The sequence below is a fragment of the Amia ocellicauda genome, chromosome 13, assembly GCF_036373705.1.
Source record: "Amia ocellicauda isolate fAmiCal2 chromosome 13, fAmiCal2.hap1, whole genome shotgun sequence".
Lineage (NCBI taxonomy): Eukaryota > Metazoa > Chordata > Actinopteri > Amiiformes > Amiidae > Amia > Amia ocellicauda.
Genome location: NC_089862.1, coordinates 4,036,577 through 4,059,007, shown reverse-complemented (window position 1 = coordinate 4,059,007; position 22,431 = coordinate 4,036,577). Strand labels below are relative to the sequence as shown.

The 22,431-nt window shown below is 43.7% G+C and overlaps 5 non-coding genes across 5 annotated transcripts; 1 reads left to right on the top strand and 4 right to left on the bottom strand.

Annotated features, from left to right (window-relative positions):
- Window positions 1–877: 877 nt before the first annotated feature.
- trnal-caa (transfer RNA leucine (anticodon CAA)) lies at window positions 878–992 on the bottom strand. Its single transcript has 2 exons — window positions 955–992; window positions 878–923 (listed from the first exon to the last, which is right to left on the bottom strand). It is a non-coding gene; the product is annotated as a tRNA-Leu (tRNA).
- A 1,210-nt stretch (window positions 993–2,202) lies between these two features.
- On the bottom strand, window positions 2,203–2,317 carry trnal-caa (transfer RNA leucine (anticodon CAA)). Its single transcript has 2 exons — window positions 2,280–2,317; window positions 2,203–2,248 (listed from the first exon to the last, which is right to left on the bottom strand). It is a non-coding gene; the product is annotated as a tRNA-Leu (tRNA).
- Window positions 2,318–3,689: 1,372 nt separating this feature from the next.
- Window positions 3,690–3,804, bottom strand: trnal-caa (transfer RNA leucine (anticodon CAA)). Its single transcript has 2 exons — window positions 3,767–3,804; window positions 3,690–3,735 (listed from the first exon to the last, which is right to left on the bottom strand). It is a non-coding gene; the product is annotated as a tRNA-Leu (tRNA).
- Window positions 3,805–4,877: 1,073 nt separating this feature from the next.
- On the bottom strand, window positions 4,878–4,951 carry trnai-aau (transfer RNA isoleucine (anticodon AAU)). Its single transcript has one exon. It is a non-coding gene; the product is annotated as a tRNA-Ile (tRNA).
- Window positions 4,952–12,153: 7,202 nt separating this feature from the next.
- On the top strand, window positions 12,154–12,244 carry trnar-ucu (transfer RNA arginine (anticodon UCU)). The gene is given in 2 exon segments: window positions 12,154–12,190; window positions 12,209–12,244. It is a non-coding gene; the product is annotated as a tRNA-Arg (tRNA).
- The last annotated feature ends 10,187 nt before the right edge of the window (window positions 12,245–22,431 follow it).

The following is a 22,431-nucleotide window of genomic DNA, read 5'->3' as shown; positions in this document are numbered from 1 at the left end:
GGAGAGAGCAATCGTCCGTGGCCACCACCTGCAAAACCATTCCCTTATTGGGGTGGTCTTGCTGTTTCCTCTCTCCGGTGCACCTGCTGTCACTTTCATTTGCACCAAAAAAGGAGACAGTGATTCACAACCGCTTAGGCTTCCTAACTGTACAGATTAATATGCCTGAAGTGTAACTGACTTGGTGTTATGCTGTGATGATTACTTGTTCCCTTATTTTTTTGAGTGGTGTATTATAGAAGATAGCCTTGAGAATGAGGCCACAGAATTGCGGGATTCCGTGACTTTCAACACTTATGAAACCGAGTCGAGGTGACGAAAAGCTAAATGTTTGGTTGGCAACATGGCTTAGATGTGCCATTCATGACACTTGTGTTGATTCTTGAAGCCATTGGCTTTGCTTCCCTCTCCAAGTCTGTGTAATTAAGAATTGGCAGGAGCCCACGAGTTGAAACAATCAGAGGACAGAATGCAAATGAAGTGTTCTGAGAAAAGCAAAGCAGAGAAAGGACATTTTCCCGTGTGCATGTAGATGGCCGACTTTGACACGGCTTGATGAAGTCTTGAGGATCCTACCACTGCTTAAGTGCACTACTACGCTTGCCTTCAGGGAGTGTCGTCTATAACTTTCAAAAAATAGGACTCGAACTAGGCAGACGAGCACCTTGGATTGGCCTGGGTCGATGTGAGGATCGAACCCAAGATCTTGTAGTTATTAACGCCATGCTCTAACCAACTCAGCTAACCAGCCAGCAAAAGCAATCTCTCTGCCAGGCATTTGCTCATGTTTATGTAAAATGGCTGCAAAATGCATTACACACAAGTGTGAAAAGAACACTTTTGCAATTCCTAGCATTGGTGATGCTATAAACCAATCTGTCAGAAGTGGGATTTGAACCCACGCCTCCATCAGGAGACCAGAAAACCCTTCTACACTCTTCAAGGGAACAACACCTTGAGTCTGGCGCCTTAGACCGCTCGGCCATTCTGACAGGAGGTACGTGTCCACCGGGAGATTAAATAGTGCTGAAGAAAACTGCGGGGACACTTAAATCACACATCGGATCTCCGTGATCGAAGTCTAGGAAACCTCAAAATCTTCACCGTACATTGCAAAATTCGTAACTCTCCCACCTTCATGCTTTTGAGACTGTACTGGGAGACACAGCAAACTTTCTTCAAGCGCCACGTATGGATGTGCCATACTGGAGGAGCTGGACTACCTGTGCAACCTGAATGGGCTGCAGGGAGCGCCTCATATTACCAGTAGTGACAAGGACACTAGCAAAAGGCAAAACGAGAGAAGAATCAGTCAGGAAGGATAAGGAGAGAGCAATCGTCTGTGGCCACCACCTGCAAAACCATTCCCTTTTTGGGGTTGTCCTGCTGTTGCCTCTCTCCGGTGCACCTGCTGTCACTTTCATTTGCACCAAAAATGGAGACAGTGATTCACAACCACTTAGGCTTCCTAACTGTAAAGATTGATATGCCTGAAGTGTATCTGACTTGGTGTTATGCTGTGATGATTACTTGTTCCCTTATTTTTTTGAGTGGTGTATTATAGAAGATAGCCTTGAGAATGAGGCAACAGAATTGCAGGATTCCGTGACTTTCAACACTTATGAAACCGAGTCGAGGTGACCAACAGCTAAATGTCTGGTTGGCAACATGGCTTAGATGTGCCATTCATGAAACTTGCGTTGATTCTTGAAGCCACTGGCTTTGCTTCCCTCTCCAAGTCTGTGTAATAAGGAATTGGTAGGAGCCCACGAGTTGAAACAATCAGAGGACAGAATGCAAATGAAGTGTTCTGAGAAAAGCAATGCAGAGAAAGGACATTTTCCCATGTGCATGTAGATGGCTGACATTGACACGGCTTGATGAAGTCTTGTGGATCCTACCACTGCTTAAGTGCACTACTACGCTTGCCTTCAGGGAGTGTCGTCTATAACTTTCAAAAAACAGGACTTGAACTAGGCAGACGAGCACCTTGGATTGGCCTTGGTCAATGTGAGGATCGAACCCAAGACCTTGCAGTTATTAACGCCATGCTCTAACCAACTGAGCTAACCAGCCAGCAAAAACAATCTCTCTGCCAGGCATTTGCTCATGTTTATGTAAAATGGCTGCAAAATGCATTACACACAAGTGTGAAAAGAACACTTTTGCAATTCCTAGCATTGGTGATGCTATAAACCAATCTGTCAGAAGTGGGATTTGAACCCACGCCTCCATCAGGAGACCAGAAAACCCTTCTACACTCTTCAAGGGAACAACACCTTGAGTCTGGCGCCTTAGACCGCTCGGCCATTCTGACAGGAGGTACATGTCCACCGGGAGATTAAATAGTGCTGAAGAAAACTGCGGGGACACTTAAATCACACATCGGATCTCCGTGATCGAAGTCTAGGAAACCTCAAAATCTTCACCGTACAATGCAAAATTCGTAACTCTCCCACCTTCATGCTTTTGAGACTGTACTGTGAGACACAGCAAACTTTCTTCAAGCGCCACGTATGGATGTGCCATACTGGAGGAGCCGGACTACCTGTGCAACCTGAATAGGCTGCAGGGAGCGCCTCATATTACCAGTAGTGACAAGGACACTAGCAAAAGGCAAAACGAGAGAAGAATCAGTCAGGAAGGATAAGGAGAGAGCAATCGTCAGACGGCACGTATGGATGTGCCATACTGGAGGAGCTGGACTACCTGTGCAACCTGAATGGGCTGCAGGGAGCGCCTCATAATACCAGTAGTGACAAGGACACTAGCAAAAGGCAAAACGAGAGAAGAATCAGTCGGGAAGGATAAGGAGAGAGCAATCGTCTGTGGCCACCACCTGCAAAACCATTCCCTTTTTGGGGTTGTCTTGCTGTTGCCTCTCTCCGGTGCACCTGCTGTCACTTTCATTTGCACCAAAAATGGAGACAGTGATTCACAACCGCTTAGGCTTCCTAACTGTAAAGATCGATATGCCTGAAGTGTATCTGACTTGGTGTTATGCTGTGATGATTACTTGTTCCCTTATTTTTTTGAGAGGTGTATTATAAATGATAGCCTTGAGAATGAGGCCACAGAATTGCAGGATTCCTTGACTTTCAACACATTATGAAACCGAGTCGAGGTGACGAAAAGCTAAATGTTTGGTTGGCAACATGGCTTAGATGTGCCATTCATGAAACTTGCGTTGATTCTTGAAGCCATTGGCTTTGCTTCCCTCTCCAAGTCTGTGTAATTAAGAATTGGCAGGAGCCCACGAGTTGAAACAATCAGAGGACAGAATGCAAATGAAGTGTTCTGAGAAAAGCAAAGCAGAGAAAGAACATTTTCCCGTGTGCATGTAGATGGCCGACTTTGACACGGCTTGATGAAGTCTTGTGGATCCTACCACTGCTTAAGTGCACTACTACGCTTGCCTTCAGGGAGTGTCGTCTATAACTTTCAAAAAATAGGACTCGTACTAGACAGACGAGCACCTTGGATTGGCCTTGGTCGATGTGAGGATCGAACCCAAGACCTTGTAGTTATTAACGTCATGCTCTAACCAACTCAGCTAACCAGCCAGCAAAAGCAATCTCTCTGCCAGGCATTTGCTCATGTTTATGTAAAATGGCTGCAAAATGCATTTCACACAAGTGTGAAAAGAACACTTTTGCAGTTCCTAGCATTGGTGATGCTATAAATCAATCTGTCAGAAGTGGGATTTGAACCCACGCCTCCATCAGGAGACCAGAAAACCCTTCTACACTCTTCGAGGGAACAACACCTTGAGTCTGGAGCCTTAGACCACTCGGCCATTCTGACAGGATGTACGTGTCCACCGGGAGATTATATAGTGCTCAAGAAAACTGCGGGGACACTTAAATCACACATCGGATCTCCGTGATCGAAGTCTAGGAAACCTCAAAATCTTCACCGTACATTGCAAAATTCATAACTCTCCCACCTTCATGCTTTTGAGACTGTACTGGGAGACACAGCAAACTTTCTTCAAGCGCCACGTATGGATGTGCCATACTGGAGGAGCTGGACTACCTGTGCAACCTGAATGGGCTGCAGGGAGCGCCTCATGTTACCAGTAGTGACAAGGACACTAGCAAAAGGCAAAACGAGAGAAGAATCAGTCAGGAAGGATAAGGAGAGAGCAATCGTCAGACGGCATGTATGGATGTGCCATACTGGAGGAGCTGGACTACCTGTGCAACCTGAATGGGCTGCAGGGAGCGCCTCATAATACCAGTAGTGACAAGGACACTAGCAAAAGGCAAAACTAGAGAAGAATCAGTCGGGAAGGATAAGGAGAGAGCAATCGTCTGTGGCCACCACCTGCAAAACCATTCCCTTTTTGGGGTTGTCTTGCTGTTGCCTCTCTCCGGTGCACCTGCTGTCACTTTCATTTGCACCAAAAATGGAGACAGTGATTCACAACCGCTTAGGCTTCCTAACTGTAAAGATCGATATGCCAGAATTGCTGGATTCCGTGACTTTCAACACTTATGAAACCGAGTCGAGGTGACCAACAGCTAAATGTCTGGTTGGCAACATGGCTTAGATGTGCCATTCATGAAACTTGCGTTGATTCTTGAAGCCATTGGCTTTGATTCCCTCTCCAAGTCTGTGTAATTAGGATTTGGCAGGAGCCCACGAGTTGAAACAATCAGAGGACAGAATGCAAATGAAGTGTTCTGAGAAAAGCAAAGCAGAGAAAGGACATTTTCCCGTGTGCATGTAGATGGCCGACTTTGACACGGCTTGATGAAGTCTTGTGGATCCTACCACTGCTTAAGTGCACTACTACGCTTGCCTTCAGGGAGTTTCATCTATAACTTGCAAAAAACATGACTCTTACTGGACGAACGAGCACCTTGGATTGGCATTGGCTGATGTGGGGATCGAACCCAAGATCTTGGCGTTATTAGCACCACGCTGTAACCAACTGAGCTAACCGGCCAGCAAAAGCAATCTATCTGCCAGGCATTTGCTCATGTTTATGTAATATGGCTGCAAAATGCATTACACACAAGTGTGAAAAGAACACTTTTGTAATTCCTAGCATTGGTGATGTTATAAATCAGTGTTTAAGAAGTGGGATTTGAACACACGCCTCCATCCATCCGTCAGACGGCCAGCGCTGAAAGCTCAGAAGCCTGCGGTTTGAACCTGGCTTCCGGCGCCTGCCACCGCTGGCTCAAGCCGGAGGAGCACTCCGCCACGGAAGTTGCCGACCTGGTGGCCTTGGAGCAGTTCATCTGCCATCTCCCACGTCCTCACGTCCAACCCGAAGACCTGGAGGAGGCCTCCAGGCTGGCACAGAACCATCATTGCCTGGGACGATGCCACCTTCTGATGCCCGATGGCAGGCACCCTCCCTTCCGTTCCCAAGACCCCGACTGTCCTGGATACCAGCACGTTGCCAAACACCACACCTAAACATGTTTCTCCCCAACCCACTTCCCCTTCTTGCCTTACCCGTCCCAAAAACAAATCTGTCTCCTTAGCTCCTTCTTTTTCTCTCTCTCCCGGCAGTGTGCGGTCCCCTGGAAAAACCACGGTGATGTGCCGGCGTTGCGGGCAGCCTGGACATCGCCCGGCCGGGTGCTCGCTAGTGAAAACTATCTATCTAATATTAAGGATCATAGGCTCTCATCTGATTTGGCTGGGGCAGGTCACCTGGGTCGTGACAAGACCTTAAGCCGGATAATGGACCGATTCTTCTGGCCAGGCATCAAAAAGGTGGTAGAAAGATGGTGTGCTGCCTGTCCGGAGTGCCAGAAGACCAATGCCAGTGCAGTACCGCGGGCTCCGCTGGTACCGCTGCCTCTCATGGAGATAACATTTGAGCGCATTGGGATGGATTTGATCGGTCCGTTGGAGAAAAGCTCCCCGGGGTATCAATTTGTGCTGGTCATAGTAGACTATGCCACTCGGTACCTGGAGGCAATTCATCTACGGACAATGTCAGCGACTAGGATCGCCGAGGAGCTGTTTAAGGTCTTCACTCGGGTGGGGATCCCAAAGGAAATCCTGACAGATCAGGGCTCTCCATTCATGTCAAGCGTGATGCGAGACCTCTGTAGGCTGCTGGGGATAAAGTCCATCAGGACCTCAATCTATCATCCCCAGACAGACGCCCTAGTGGAGCGCTTTAATAAAACCCTAAAGAACATGATCTGTAAGTTTTTGAGCACAGACGCTCGGGACTGGGACAAGTTATTGCCACCCCTGCTGTTCGCTGTACGCGAGGTGCCCCAGATGTCCACCGGCTTCTCTCCCTTCGAGCTGCTGTACGGGAGGCGGCTGAGGGGCATCCTCGACTTAATAAAGGAGGACTGGGAGGCGACCGCCCCCTCCCAGACCTCTATGGTACAGCACATCCTGCACCTGAGAGATCGGCTATCGGCACTGGGGAAACTTGCACAGTCGCATCTCTTACAGGCCCAGGAGCGACAACAGCGCATGTACAACAGGAGAGCCCGGTTACGATCGTTCACCCAAGGACAAGGTACTGGTGTTATTCCCAAATTCAACATCTAAACTGCTGGCTAAGTGGTAGGAACCCTTTGTGGTCACACGCCGCTTAGGGGATGTTGATTATGAGGTGTGTCGCCCGGATCATCGGTGGGAAAAGCAGATCTATCATCTGAACATGCTGAAGAAGTGGCGAGAGGAGGAAGCATTGGGTGCTTCTAGTTCCCCCCACAACAAAGAGTCTGAAGCCGCTGTTTCTGAGGTTCGCACTGAACTCAATTTAACAAACGCCCATTTAACAAACGCCCAGAAACAGCAGGTTCGCTCTTTATTGTGCCACTTCCAGCATGTCTTTTCTCACCGACCCGGGCTCACACCTCTCATTGAACACCACATCCACACGGCACTGGACACCTGCGTGCGTGTCAAACCCTATCGCACCCCTTATTACAAAAAGTAGGCTGTCAATGAAGAGGTGCAGAAGATGTTGGAGCTGGGAGTCATTGAAAAGTCACAATCGGAATGGTGTAGCCCTATAGTCTTGGTGCCAAAGCCTGACGGCAGCACTAGATTCTGCGTTGATTATAGGGAGCTCAATGCAGTGTCTAGGTTTGATGCCTATCCGATGCCCCGTGTGGATGAGTTGCTGGATCGGCTGGGCGCTGCTCACGGAAAACCCGGGCAAGTGAACAGTTGGGAGGAGGGAGACCAAGTATCTGGGGTACCTCTTAGGAGGGGGGCAGGTACGGCCAGTCGTTGACAAAGTGACCGCTATTGCCTCCTGTCCGCCTCCTAAGTCCAAAAAGGAAGTTCGGCAGTTTTGGGGGTTTTCCGGGTATTATCGCCAGTTTCTGCCGGACTTTGCCACCCTGGCTTACCCCCTGACCGAAGTGACGCGAAAAGGTGCTCCAGATACGGTCCAGTGGACGGAGCAGTGCCAGGTGGCTTTCCAGGCGATTAAGGACCGCCTCTGCCAACACCCTTTTTTTAAATGCCTTGACTTCTCTCTCCCTTTCATTCTACAGACCGACGCCTCAGAAGTTGGAGTGGGCGCGGTCCTGTCCCAGAGTGTTGGGGGTCAGGAACACCCCGTCCTCTATCTAAGCAAACAATTATCGCCCAGGAGCGTAAATATAGCACCATTGAAAAGGAGTGTCTCGCTATAAAGTGGGCTGTGCCCTGTTTATTTAATCCCTCTCCCTCCCCGACGGAAGCAGCTAACCGACAAGAAGGTGGACTGAGTCTATTACCCCTGTCTGCCCGGAGCACCCCGATTGTGGACACTTTTTGCTTTTGCTTTTGCTTTTGATTTTGTTTTTGTTTTGTATCTCCGCCCTTTTTTGACATACCTGAACTCAATAAAGCCCGGACACAACCGAAACCGGAGACTCTCCCTCTCTCTCTCCCCGTTATTTGTGTCCGGCTTTCACAGTAGGCTATTCAAGAAGGGGGGCTCAAAGATGGCCAGATATAAATGTATCTATTTTATTTTATTTTATTTATTGTGCTTTGTTGGCACAGTGTTTAATGTTCAGTCTTAAATATATATTTTTTAATTGTAGTTTTGTAATTGATTTTGTCTTTGAAAAGCAAGACAAAATAATAAAAAGCACATTTTAGACTATTTAATTTATGCAATGGTGAAAAAATTGTCAAAATAACTGAAATGTAAAAAACAACAAACAAAAAAAAACTATCAAAACAATCTGATGCATTTAAAAGAACAATAACGGTCAATGCATTTGACAAATAAAAAAACCATCAAAACATTCACAAACAGTGAAACCAGTGCTATTTAGAAATAATTAATACAATCATTTCCATAATTTCTTTACGTACTGTTGGAAATATACCATCTGGCCCAGGTGATTTGTTTGTTTTTAATTCTGCTAGTCCCTTTACTACCTCCTCCTCATTTATCCTGATCTCTCTTAGGGTTTGACTGGACTGGTTGTTAACCTGTGGCATGTTATCTGTTTTTTCTTTAGTAAAAACCTCAATATCGTCAGCTCAGCATACCTTAGTATAACTTAATATAAGCAACAGAGATGCTGCTGTGAAGGAGTGCAATAGTCTCTATAGCTGCTCTGTCACAGCCACCTCAATAAATACATCAATTCATTAATCATTGTATTGACTTCAACCATTTAAACACATGTAATGTTTTGCTTTATGCTAGGGGTGGCTAACCCTGGTCCTGGATTTGAGCCCCCACCTCCCCAGGGATCTGTATTGGCAAACTGCTGAGCTGATGATATTGACTGCAAAGGGGAATCTCTCTGGAATGGTCCATTATACAGGGGAGCTAAAGACCTCCAGGAAAGCACTAACCTGTGGCCCTGGGGCCCTGGGGTTTGTCTGCCTAACGCTCGTCCTCTGTTCTTTGGGTCTGCACTGGTTCTGGTCCTATCTGACCAACCTGTTCTGAATAGGGCAGTGGTTCTCGACCTGCGGCCCGTCACACATGGAAGTGCGGCCCACGATATGACACCCACATTTAACACTACAAGCGCAGAGCCGGTCAATTTGACCGTTTTGGTTATTCAAATTTGAATTATACTGTGTTCCAAAATACACTGCGCATATACCCATTCGTGACTATTCCTAACTATATGTATTAAACATGCCTACAGCGTTTTAGCTGCATAAACACGAAAATAAATAAGTTATAAACACATTTACCTAGAATAGCCAAAATCGGGTTATTTTGACTGGTCATTTAAATACATAATAAATCAAATATAACACATAATCCTGCCTTCCCTTTACAATAGAGTCAGTCTGGCACTCAAGTGGCGATCTCTACCTGTCTACAATCTTTCATGTGCTTGAAAAACACATGCATTGTACAGCATTACAGGTGTTTTCTTACAACTGTAGTAAGATTGAGTGGATACAGTGATTACCCGCAAATCAACATGGATTTGAAACGGAGATTGAAGAGAGCTCGTTTTGGAAATTGGACAAGTAAAATCATGTTCTGTGAAATTGCAGTGTCTCACCACACAATAAGATGAGTTACAACAACCTCAACTTGAACAGAATTGTAAAACTTTAAATAACGTGTTCAGGTAACCACAAAACATATGTTCTATGAACGTTTTGTTTAATGCGCATGTGCCAAAACCATCACGTCATGATGACATACTACTTTACCGGAGTTGAGACATTTTTTGTATTAATTAGCATGGGATAAAGTTGCTGATCATGCAAGAAAAGATGAAGTAGCCCGCGTTTGAATGATTATAGATGGACTTTGTGGATTGCAAATAATGAAATTAATAAGTACAGTGGGGGAAAAAAGTATTTGATCCCCTGCTGATTTTGTACGTTTGCCCACTGACAATTAAATGATCAGTCTATAGTTTTAATGGTAGGTGTATTTTAGCAGTGAGAGACAGAATAACAACAAGAAAATCCAGAAAAATGCATTTCAAAAGTTATAAATTGATTTGCATGTTAATGAGGGAAATAAGTATTTGACCCCTTCGACTTAGTACTTGGTGGCAAAACCCTTGTTGGCAATCACAGAGGTCAGACGTTTCTTGTAGTTGGCCACCAGGTTTGCACACATCTCAGGAGGGATTTTGTCCCACTCCTCTTTGCAGATCCTCTCCAAGTCATTAAGGGTTCGAGGCTGACGTTTGGTAACTCGAACCTTCAGCTCCCTCCACAGATTTTCTATGGGATTAAGATCTGGAGAACTGGCTAGGCCACTCCTGGACCTTAATGTGCTTCTTTTTGAGCCACTCCTGTGTGTTTTGGGTCATTGTCATGCTGGAATACCCATCCACGACCCATTTTCAATGCCCTGGCTGAGGGAAGGAGGTTCTCACCCAAGATTTGACGGTACATGGCCCCGTCCATCGTCCCTTTGATGCGGTGCAGTTGTCCTGTCCCCTTAGCAGAAAAACACCCCCAAAGCATAATGTTTCCACCTCCATGTTTGATGGTGGGGATGGTGTTTTTGGGGTCATAGGCAGCATTCCTCCTCCTCCAAACACGGCGAGTTGAGTTGATGCCAAAGAGCTCGATTTTGGTCTCATCTGACCACAACACTTTCACCCAGTTCTCCTCTGAATCATTCAGATGTTCATTGGCAAACTTAAGACGGGCCTGTACATGTGCTTTCTTGAGAAGGGGGACCTTGCGGGCGCTGCAGGATTTCAGTCCTTCATGGCGTAGTGTGTTACCAATTGTTTTCTTGGTGACTATGGTCCCAGCTGCCTTGAGATCATTAACAAGATCCTCCCGTGTAGTTCTGGGCTGATTCCTCACCGTTCTCATGATCATTGAAACTCCACAAGGTGAGATCTTGCATGGAGCCCCAGAACGAGTGAGACTGACAGTTATTTTGTGTTTCTTCCATTTGCGAATAATCGCACCAACTGTTGTCACCTTCTCACCAAGCTGCTTGGCGATGGTCTTGTAGCCCATTCCAGCCTTGTGTAGGTCTACAATCTTGTCCCTGACATCCTTGGACAGCTCTTTGGTCTTGGCCATGGTGGAGAGTTTGGAATCTGATTGATTGATTGCTTCTGTGGACAGGTGTCTTTTATACAGGTAACGAGCTGAGATTAGGAGCGCTCCTAATGTCAGCTCGTTACCTGTATAAAAGACACCTCGGAGCCAGAAATCTTGCTGATTGATAGGAGATCAAATACTTATTTCCCTCATTAACATGCAAATCAATTTATAACTTTTTTGAAATGCGTTTTTCTGGATTTTTTTGTTGTTATTCTGTCTCTCACTGTTAAAATACACCTAACATTAAAATTATAGACTGATCATTTCTTTGTCAGTGGGCAAACGTACAAAATCAGTAGGGGATCAAATACTTTTTTCCCTCACTGTAAGTAATGAAAGTTGAGGAAGAATGACTATTTTGTCAATTAGACTTGGTTTATAGTTGTGAAAACTTGAAAAATTAAGTTCAATTAATATGTTTTTCAGTTGACCCTGACAGTGTGGCGAAAGACGAAAAGCCACGGAATTTATGCGCTCTGTGATGTCATAGAAGTCAGCTGTGAGAGAGATCTGAGATGTCATCGCTGAACTCTCTCACAGCTGACTTCTATGACATCACAGAGCGCATAAATTCCGTGGCTTCCCGTCTCTCGCCACACTGTCAGGGTTGACTTTCTCACTCACTATGCCAGCTTTCCCAGAAACACTGCAATACGTGGATGAGTTTGTACCACTTTTGGAGGTTTTGCCCACCTGGGGCGAGGCTGTGATCCAGCTGAAAAGCAATTCGGGCATGTGGGCAGGGAAAGATGTATTTGTGATGAAGAGAAACCCAGGTCGATGATGTTTCCAACCAGCCCCAACGGTCCAGCCACAGACACACACACAAGACAGCCACAAGCACAGACTGCCACAGACACACAGACAGCCACAGATAGACACACAGACAGACACACACACACAGACAGACTGCCACAGACACAAAGACAGCCACAGATAAACAGACAAACACACAGTGTGCCTGACAAATACTTCCCCTCATAGTCAAGTCAACATGAGTAGCATTATCTAAAAGAAGAACCATTCATTTCCTTTCGTCTCAATATCAGCGAGACAGGGATTAAAAAAACACATCTGTAAATGCTACTTGTACAAGCACGCTGAGATGCCCCGTCATCAGTAGGCGTGCAGAACAGTATGGCGATAAATGTCTTGTGGGGCTCTGTGGCGCAATGGATAGCGCGTTGGACTTCTAGTGAAAAGGGCAGTGGTCATTCAAAGGTTGTGGGTTCGAGTCCCACCAGAGTCAGTGCTCACTTCATGAAGCTTACAGCTTGCTGGGCTTCCTTGTGACAGCCAGAGGTATCTTGCAGTCAAGTGCCTCGTTGACGCCTTCACTTCTTACTTTTCTGGAATGCCAACTTTGTCCCAAATCCTTGCTTGACTATCAAGACCTCATACCCTGCTTCTTTTCCTAGCCACTGTCACTGTACCAGTCCCCCTCCGTGTCAGTTGCATCTCCGGGAACAGCTGGATCAGGTGGCCTTGTACTTAAGGCCATGGACTACTAAGCCGTTGTGTTTTGCACACGTGGCTTTCTATCCCACGTGTCGGTTAAAGTGGAGAGTTTCCCCAGCAGCGGCAATGATGACAATAACTAAGGAAGTGACGAGTGCCACAGAGAAGGTGACCTCAGACTACCACTCGGGCTCCACCTCGGTCTAAGAGAGCAGCACCTGGGACGCCCAGCACGCCCCCCCCACCCTGGATCCAGCGATAATATAGAGAGCACAGAATTAAAGCGAGAAAAGTAAATTCGGATACTTGTGAAAGTCTACAGAAGCCCCCGCACTGCGACTGTCTGTTTACTCTGATGGTGCTCAATTCATGTTGCCGTTCTAGACAAGCGGCCTGTGTCATTAATGCTGGCTGAACACGGCTGATCGTGGCACAGAGCGCCAGCAATTGTGAAAAGGCACATTAAATCGGTTATGGTTCCTTTCATCACTTAGCTGGCTTGCCCTGTGTGATAAATGTCTGAGCTTTTATCGAGATCATGTATTCTACAATTTATGACAGTTGAGCAATAACATATAAACTGTTTTGCAGGTGCCTGATTTTGTGTGCCAGCCTGTTCCAGCATGGCAGCAGCTACCCAGGAATAAGTGTGTTCTGTACATAGCGTAGTGCTTTGCCAAACATAGTGCATTGTTTCTCTGACAGCAGATGGTGAAAGTTATCTAATATGTAAACATTGGTACAGGATTAAGTTAGTAACTCAAAGGTGTTGCCCTTTGGGTCAGATTGCAACACAAGTGGAGGATACGCACTAAATTGCAGCCTAGTATATAATTTCCTGGGGGATTGTACGCACCTGGGGAGCCCTGTGAGCACATTCTGCTTCTTATTTTGAAAATGGAAATGGAAAGCTTGTTAAGCTTGTGAAGAGCTCTGTTGAGGTGCACCACTACACAGTTAATATGTTTATGCTGTCAAAGACTCTCCATTTAGCAATCTACACAACATTACTGAGAGGGTATCGAATTTCTGTAGCAAATTAACTGAACCACCAGTTTTTTTTTAAAAAGGACAAATTAATAAAATCGTCTTGAATGGTTCAAAAACTGTACTCCTTGGTTTAAGTACATTTGAAGAAAGTACTAAGAGCAACAGGTGACCAAGTCTTGGATGGATATCATATGTATAATCACCAAATATGTATTATCAATAAACAAATGGTTCTTTCATTAGAATATAAAAACGTGACTCTTCAGAGCACCGGTCGGGCTGCAGCCTCGCAGTCCTACACTGCAGTCTGCCTGAACTCCCAGCATAACCTCCCAGCATAACCCTGGAAGAAAACCTGCTGGAGTCTGCAAGAGACCTGGGACTTGGGAGAAGATTCACCTTCCAGCAGGACAATGACCCCAAACATACAGTCAAAGCCACACTGGAGTGACTTAAAAACAAAAAGGTGAATGTCCTGGAGTGGCCCAGTCAAAGCCAGGGCCTCAATCCAATTGAGAATATGTGGAAAGATTTGAACATTGCTGTTCACCAAAGGTCCCCATCCAACTTGATGGAGCTTGAGCAATTTTACAAACAATGGGCAAACATTGCTGTTTCCAGATGTGCAAAGCTGGTAGAGACTTATCCACATAGACTCATGGCTATAATTGCTGCCAAAGGTGCCTCTACCAAATATTGACTGAAGTGGGTGATTACTTATGCATTCAATTATTTTCTGTTTTGTATTTGTAATTCATTTAGAACAATTTGCAGTTTTCACTTTGACATTATGGACATTTTCTGTGTTGATCAGTGGCAAAAACTACAAAAACTGATTTCCTGTTGTAACACAAGGAAATGTGGAAAAGTCCAAGGGGAGTGAATACTTTTGAGAGCCACTGTATACAGTGTATATATATGTGTGTTTGTGTTTGTGTGTGTGTATATATATATATATATATATATATATATATATATATATATACACACACACACACGTTAAATATAAAAACATTAGCACTAGTCAGCAACTTACAACCTATTTTTATTTTTCTATTTGCAGGGTTCACACACACACACACACACACACATATATATATATAAATATATATATAGTTTAATTCTATAATATTTAAATATAATAGCCTACATTTAAAAATAAAATAAAAATATGACTTACCTGTACTACTCACCCATTCCCAGTCACCTCTCCCAGCTCCCTTCATTCAATCATTCAATCACATTCCTGAAACCCATGTGCACTTCCACAATGCCCCTCTGCTGCCATTCACCCTGCACCTCCCAACCTGGTTTTCTGTTCCACTTATAAACCCCTCACTGTCTCTCACACATTCTGAAGTTCTGTCAGCTCTTTCTACAATTCCAAGCATTCTTTCTTGTTTAGCATTGTCTCAGCCTTGCTTCCTTGACTTCCCGACCACGACCTTGCTCTTCCCCTGTTTGCCTGATCGCCTGACTCTTGCCTGTGACCACGACCACGTCTTTGCCTTGCCCTTGATTGCCCTGTTCTGATCGTATCTGACCCACGACTGTCTGACCACTTCTACCACGCACTGCAATTGGTTCCCGTGTTCCTGTGCCCCACGGTACGTTACAGAAACTTTACCTGCTTCTTAGAGATTTGAAACGCTCTTCATTGTAACGCGTGCAGGTTACCTGCAGGTGACGGCGAGTAGTTAAGAGAAATAACCCACACGCTGGGTTGAGATCTCAGAGCAGTAAGAAACTAGACTCAACACACAACCCAATGATTGGGTTCAAATTATTACCCAGCACATTTCACAGTGTAGACTCAGGGTAGAAAAGGCTACTCTCCATGCATGCTGGGAGAGGCTTAGAGCAAGGAGTGCTGTTTTACTCTTCTGTGTTCAACTCTCAATAAAGGAATTTAATTAAAAAACATAACATTTTGTATTTATATATTTTATTATTATTTTTAAATGACAATGCTGGAGATTTATGGGAATTTGCATATCAAATACACAAGAAAACATGAGCTATAACACAGGGAATTAAGGCTATTTAAGATTGTGGAGAACAATAATAGCAGATTATAAAATAATTGGGATTTTAAACCTGACTCTCGTGTATTATTGATAAGTGCATGCAACTTCATAATTGATCACTAATAACCACCTTGAGCATACATTGCTTTAGATCTTGATCAAGGCTGAAAGAAAGATCATCTCATTGCCAGTTTAGCTGGTCACTTTAGCCAGGTTTAGCCAGGTTACATGGTCAACCAACCAGCTTGACCAAGTTGGTCTTTCAAATGACCATCTCCCAGCATCATATTGTCATTTACCAGCTTTACCAGCATCAAACCAGCTAAACCAACTTGGACCAGCAATAGACCAGCATTGCCCATCATGAACCACCTTAGACCATCTTGGAATTGAAGCTGGTCTGAGCTGATTTTCTCAGCAGGGCAGGGAGACAGTAGACAGGTGAAATTGATAATTAAATTATTAGAAGGGAAACCACAAAACTTGAGACAGGGGTGACAGCTAGCGGTGATCTGGGGAATCCATGCAGCAGGTCCGACAACGAGACACTTGGCACCGGCAGCACATGCTTCAGTGCTCTGGGAGTGTTTATAGCCTGTGAGTTTAACACTTCATGACTGACAGCTGCCCTTCATGCCAACACAATACACATCAACAATGACTTTCATCACCATGTTAATCTGGACACTCTGCACTCAGGGTGGGAATTATTTTGATTTTATTATTTCCATTTTGTATGTATTTCTTTGTAATATCTAAACAGGCACACATCAAACTCATAGACCAAATCAGATTGTTTTCATGTATATTACATATATATGTAAGCATTGTTTTTATTCTTCGTTTCCAGAATCCAGCGGACAGTATACTGTGACTCAGACTCCATCAGTGAAATCTGTTCAGCCAGGAGAGACACTCACTGTGACCTGTAAACCCAGCAGTGCAGTGTATATTAACAACATCCTACACTGAGACCAACAGAAAACTATTTTGCCACTACCCGTCAGTCTGGGATCCCCATTATAGTGTTGGGCTGTGGTGAATGAGGGCCCAGAGTGTGAGCCATCTCTGAGTGACTGTGCTACACTGCTCCACAATATCACAATATGTACTGCTGGTCATAGCAATACAACAATAACAATACCCTGCACACAACACATGCCCTTAATAAGCTCCTTCTCTGTCAGAGGGCAGCCTGAGACACGTCTTGGAATCCAGCATGACTTCACTATTGACAAATAGTACATAGATTAAAAAAAAAAAGTTTCTACCTACATTAGTCAGCTAATGTGTCACCTCACCCCTTTCTACAAAATAAAATGATATTTGTTACATCAGTAATACTTGCATATCATATGAAAGAGGCAGACTGGGACACAGATTAATGTGATTAGACATTAGTATTAAACTGGGATCTCTGAAAGGGGTAAAAATAGAAGAAAACCAGGAAAGTGTCCCACCCCTATCAAGTCCCACCTGTGTTCACAGCTCCCAACTCATCTAACTGTCTGTGACAGGATTTGGATGAAGGAAGCTGCTCTGCATACCTGTCCTCCCCGAGGTAACTGTATTTAAACTGCATTTTAGGTAACTTTTGTTTAATCATTCTGACAATGGATTTTATGTATTTTTTGCTTTGTTTTTATCCATCTTTAAACTACTGTTATATTATGATTTGTAACGTACAATAGTTTTAAAAGTCATCTGTCTAATTGCCACTTGGTGAACGGGTAGTTGGGGTTTCTTATTTGAATGGTTTCTTTTTTGGAGTTGAGTTGTTACAATGATTACGATTTGTTTTCACATTGAGAGTTTGGTTTTTAGTGTGGTTTATTTGTTAATTTTACTTCACTAACCCCAGTTCGCCTGTGGCATTTAAGATGAATAATTATTGAATCGTTTATTGCATATCCTGCTTTTATTCTTGGATTTTTCCTTGTAATAAACTGTTAAACATTTTGTACAATTTATTCCGGTCTCTGCTTACTTTTATTTGATTAAAAAGATCTTGTAGGGGGAAACCTGAGTTGTGCGCATTATATCTAAAACTATTTGGGCGAAACGAGTGGCATGGTCAGTAATTTAGCCAAGGGTAAATTATTATGATGCACAAGACAATATGCATTATTGTGAAAAAAAATATATAGAGAGAGAGTCTGCCCATGATGACATCTGTCTAGGTCACTCACAGCAATAATTGCCCTCATAGAAATCTTGCACAGCGTCAGGGGCGGCAGCGGGGTATGGCTTGGTTAGGCTACAGCCCCACCTTAGCACCACCATGGAACAACCAAGAATATCACCGAGCAGAATAAGTGCCAGCCAGTTCCATTTGCGTCACTGCGTCATTGCTGCGTGAAACTGCGGGCGTTAGCATGCAGTGTAGTGATGCAGCGCATCACACATTACACTGATCTGAGTCAAATTAGTTAACGCTAGCTAGCTAAGTAATTTGGGAAATTGGAACATTGTTAGCATTATTATGGATCGATCCAACCACGACAACCGGCAGATTGTGCTCCTTTGAAAACGTAAATGCCGAGTTTGAATATATTTTAAATAATAGGGTCGATTTGGAAACTGTGCTGACTTTGTCGTGTTTTGTGTGGCCTCGGCGGCCACCTCTTGTGCTCCGTTAATTACTGTAGCGCTCTCTCTCTCTATCTGTCTCTCTCGGTGTCTCTCTATCTCTTACTTTGTGTGCGTGTGTGTGAGGGGAGTGTGACGCGTGATGTACAATCCGCTGGGTTTGACAGACAATGTGAACGACTTTAAATAGCATGCATAGTAATTATTGCCTGAACTCAGTAGTAGTGACCGTCCATGTCTGTTGCTCTCGATGTAATTTTGCGTGTGAAAAAAGGAGTCAGTGCAATCGTCTAACCCAGTGGTTTTCAAACCGGTCCTGGAGTACCCCCTGCCCTGCTGGTTTTTGTTCCAACTGCAGCGTACATTTTGTTGTCTCAAATTTGCATAGCAGTTATGCTAATCAAATATAATTTTGCTTAGCAACACGAGTTGCTTGATTAGCAACTTAAATTGGTCTACCAATTATCAAAAGTGGTGATTATGATTTGTTCTCATGACATATGATATGTGCATTCGTATCTACATTACTTTGCATGCATTTTAGATTGTGAAATGCATTTTACAGATATTTGCATTGTTGTTTAATGATTGCATGTTGCAGGTGTGTGACTGTAGATAATATCCTGCCCTATGCTCATCCCTGTACCCAAGTTATACCACCAAGACTTCCATGCTTCTCCTGTAGTATGTAGTCAAGCCTTTCCAGAATCCTGCACAGTACTATCCATCTCTGCTCACAGACTCTGACTGCATTGTCTACTTATTAAATAATGCCTGCATTCACCATTGCATAGGAGAGGAACTGGTGTGCTAATACAAGTTTGAAACTCTATAGATGCATAACATTCAGCATCAGACTGAATGCAGATCATAACATCTGTCTTGACTAATACAGTTATGCAATTGACTTTCAATACAACTTCTTTATTTAACCCACTGAGGCCCCACATTTTTGCCTGATTTTACTGTTGTCATATAACTCTGTAACTACAAGGGCTAGAGGCAAGTATCTTATATGGAAACACTCAGCACAAAATGGAAATTCGGAAAATAACAAATAATTGTGTTTGCCCCACCAGAGTTAATACAGAACTCAAAAAAGTGAAGAAAATCAAAAGCGCTTATAAGAAAAAATGAATTTATTGTAAATATAACACTTTTTTAGTGCTCCAGGTAGACTTTTGACACTGGACAGTGAAACTTCGAAGTCTTATGAACTTGTGTAAAAATAACTACTCAAATCTGACCTCCAGAACAGAAATTACAGCCATTTATATTAGACTACCACCAGCCGGAATAACTATATACAAGTACATAAGAATGCTAAACAGGGAAACAGAATTCCAAACATCTGGCTTTTGAATATTGTCACTTCAGGCCTTACATAGACACAGGCTATTCTTTACAAGAGCTCCTATCTATGTTGATGCAGTAACTCATCCCAGCTACCACGCCGCCCTGGCGTTTTATTCTTGCAAACAACACACTGTCAGTGGCTTTCATAGTGCTGTAAACAGACTCCGCATGTATGATTTGTTTCTGAAAGCTGATTTGTTTTATTTATTTTGTCAGATTGCATTTTTTCTACTTTGTATTTGTTTTTTCGTGCTGTATGGCGTCTTTGTGCTGTCTGTGAATCGCCTCTATTCTGTGTGCGCCCCGTCTTCCCCATGTGCGCTCTGTGCCTCTCACACAAACACGCAGCGCAGCCAAGTGCTCGGATATGGGCGTGTCTGGTGTAATTGGAAAGCTACAGCCCTGCCCTGTATGAGTGACAGACCCGCTGGCCAATGAGGGACGGGATTCGGGTAACAGGGCACGGAGTGCGGGCCGCCTCTCGGGCGTCACAATAAAAAAATAAAAAACGCGTTTCTTAAAGGGGAGGTACCTCAGCATTGCTTATAAGCATTTTCGATGCTTGATTTGGGTCGGAAAAACGTATTTTAATGCATCGTAGAATCAACGAATCGATGAAGAAAATACATCGCAAATGGAGGTGAATTTGTCTCACTTTTTGCGATGTGAACCCTGACAAAATGTTCACTGCAACTGGGGTCTTAAATTGCTTAATTGAATCCTTAATTGACCTAACAAAGCAATATACCATTCAATTAAGTAATTAAAACCTAAATTGGAACAAAAACCAGCAGGGCAGGGGGTACTCCAGGACCGGTTTGAAAACCCATGATCTAACTCATAGCAGCCTAATGCGTGGTATTTCTAGCTACTGGGAAGGGTGCTATTTTATTGTATATGTATTCACACTGAAATTCAGACGTTGCATTACGGGTTCGCCATCCCTGCCATAGTGTGTGTGTGTGTGTGTGTGTGTGTGTGTGTGTGTGTGTGTGTGTGTGTGTGTGTGTGTGTGTGTGTGTGTGTGTGTGTGTGTGTGTGTGTGTGTCTGTCAGTCCGACAGAGCAGAGCAGCGGCTGCAGCTGCGTGATTTCCAATGACACCGACACGTTCAAAAGAACCGTAACGTCGGAGCTCATCAATACTACAGTCTTTAATCATTTAGCACCGGGGCCCGTTTAATACCGGGTTGGTACACAGCCCTTCTCATGGCCAGTGAAGCAGTGTTTTTTTTTTTCTTATCTAGTGAAGTGAATGTGCTAACGTTACTTAAAGGTTAAGCTTTCTAGCTGACGTTTTATTTGCTAGTCTACCAGCTCCTCACTTTTGCCATGTTCAGCTTCGCCTATCATACCTGGTGTTCATGCTTTGCAAGAAATGTGGCCATTGCCTCTCTGCTTCTTTCGATTCCTTTTCCTCTCTGTCCCCTGATTTTTGCCTTTGGTGAGGCATTTTGACTCGCTAGTCAGTTTCCGCTTTGCTGAGCTGCAAAATGCACATCAGTGTGTTCCGCACATCTGACTGGCCAAGTGTTTCGACCGCACCATTTTCACAATAACAGCGGGGGAGTGGGGTATCAGATGTCCCGCTGCGTGAGGCTTCCTCTAGTTCAACTGCGTGTTGAGCTTTCTTTTCATACTTTCCCTGCCATGGAAGATACTCTCAAAAAGTGGATACAAAATATTTGGTGTGAGCAGTTCAGCATAACCCCTCATACTAGCGTCTGCAGTCGCCACTTTCAAGAGGAAGATTTGAGTGAGCCTAAGCTCCAGCCTAAACGGTCCCGAATTAATAAATTGGACAGTTTACTGTACAACCATGATAATAAGAAATCAATTCTGTACAACATGAAAAACAGGACAAAAACAATTTCACTGATGAACAGGGGTGATTTCTAGGATTTTGAAAATGGGGTGGGGGCCATAAGGAGGCCATGATTATTACAGAGAGGTCTGCTAGGGGGGTCTGGGGGCATGCTTTTAAAATTGATTTTAAAAACTCAGTTTGTAAGTCAAGATTGAAGCAAATTACAAGGATAAGCTGAGCTATTCATAACAATCCAGCATTAATGTACCACCATATTTGCTACCATTTGCTAGTGACAAATGTATTTTAAAATGAACACAATAGACAACGGTGATGCCTTCTTGCCATGAACACAAGACAATACAGACAACTTTTCCACCCGCCTCACCCCCAAAAGTGCTTCAATATGGACACATTCCTTGAGCATGTGTTCAGTGCAAGAGGGAATGGTATTAGTGAACAAAATAGGGTCCCCTTAATATGCAAAAACAAAGAAAATGCCTGACTGGAGAGAATGGGTACACAACTCCCCCCAACATCACTAGAATGCATCTTTAACACTGTATGTTAAGTAGTCCCTTTTACAACAAAGTGTTATGACCTCAAACAAGTATTTACATGCAAAACAAAATCTATGTATTAATGTCTGAACAATAAGTTATGAGTGTAACATTCAATCCCTGGACCCTTATGTAACATTATATACTGTGCAAATATATACAAATAGGTCAAATAAAAAACAGCACTTCTTTGTTCAATACATGGCAAAAAGGTGCTAAAATGCTTTACCAAGAAAAGAACACAAAAACTTGTGAGCTAAAACATATTTTTTTAACAATCAATAACAAACAATAAATAACATTAACGATTAGTATTATTTTTACTAAAAAGAATATCATATTTGTTTTAGTTAATATGATTAATGTATATAAAAATTATTTACTTTGAAAAACCACACTATTAAATGAAAATACATTTTAACACTATAACAAGGTAATATAGTACAAATATAACTGAAGAAACAGTAACAGCTAAACACTCAAAGATAGAGGAGGAGCAACCTCCTCTGCCTCTGTGGACCAGCCTCCTCTGATGTATGGTAACCCTAAACTAGCTATCACCATTCATCAAATTGTCAGTGTCATAGCAGAAATAAAATCCAGCACAGCAAGAGTATTTCAATGGTCAACTTACTGCGCACTGTCTGGTT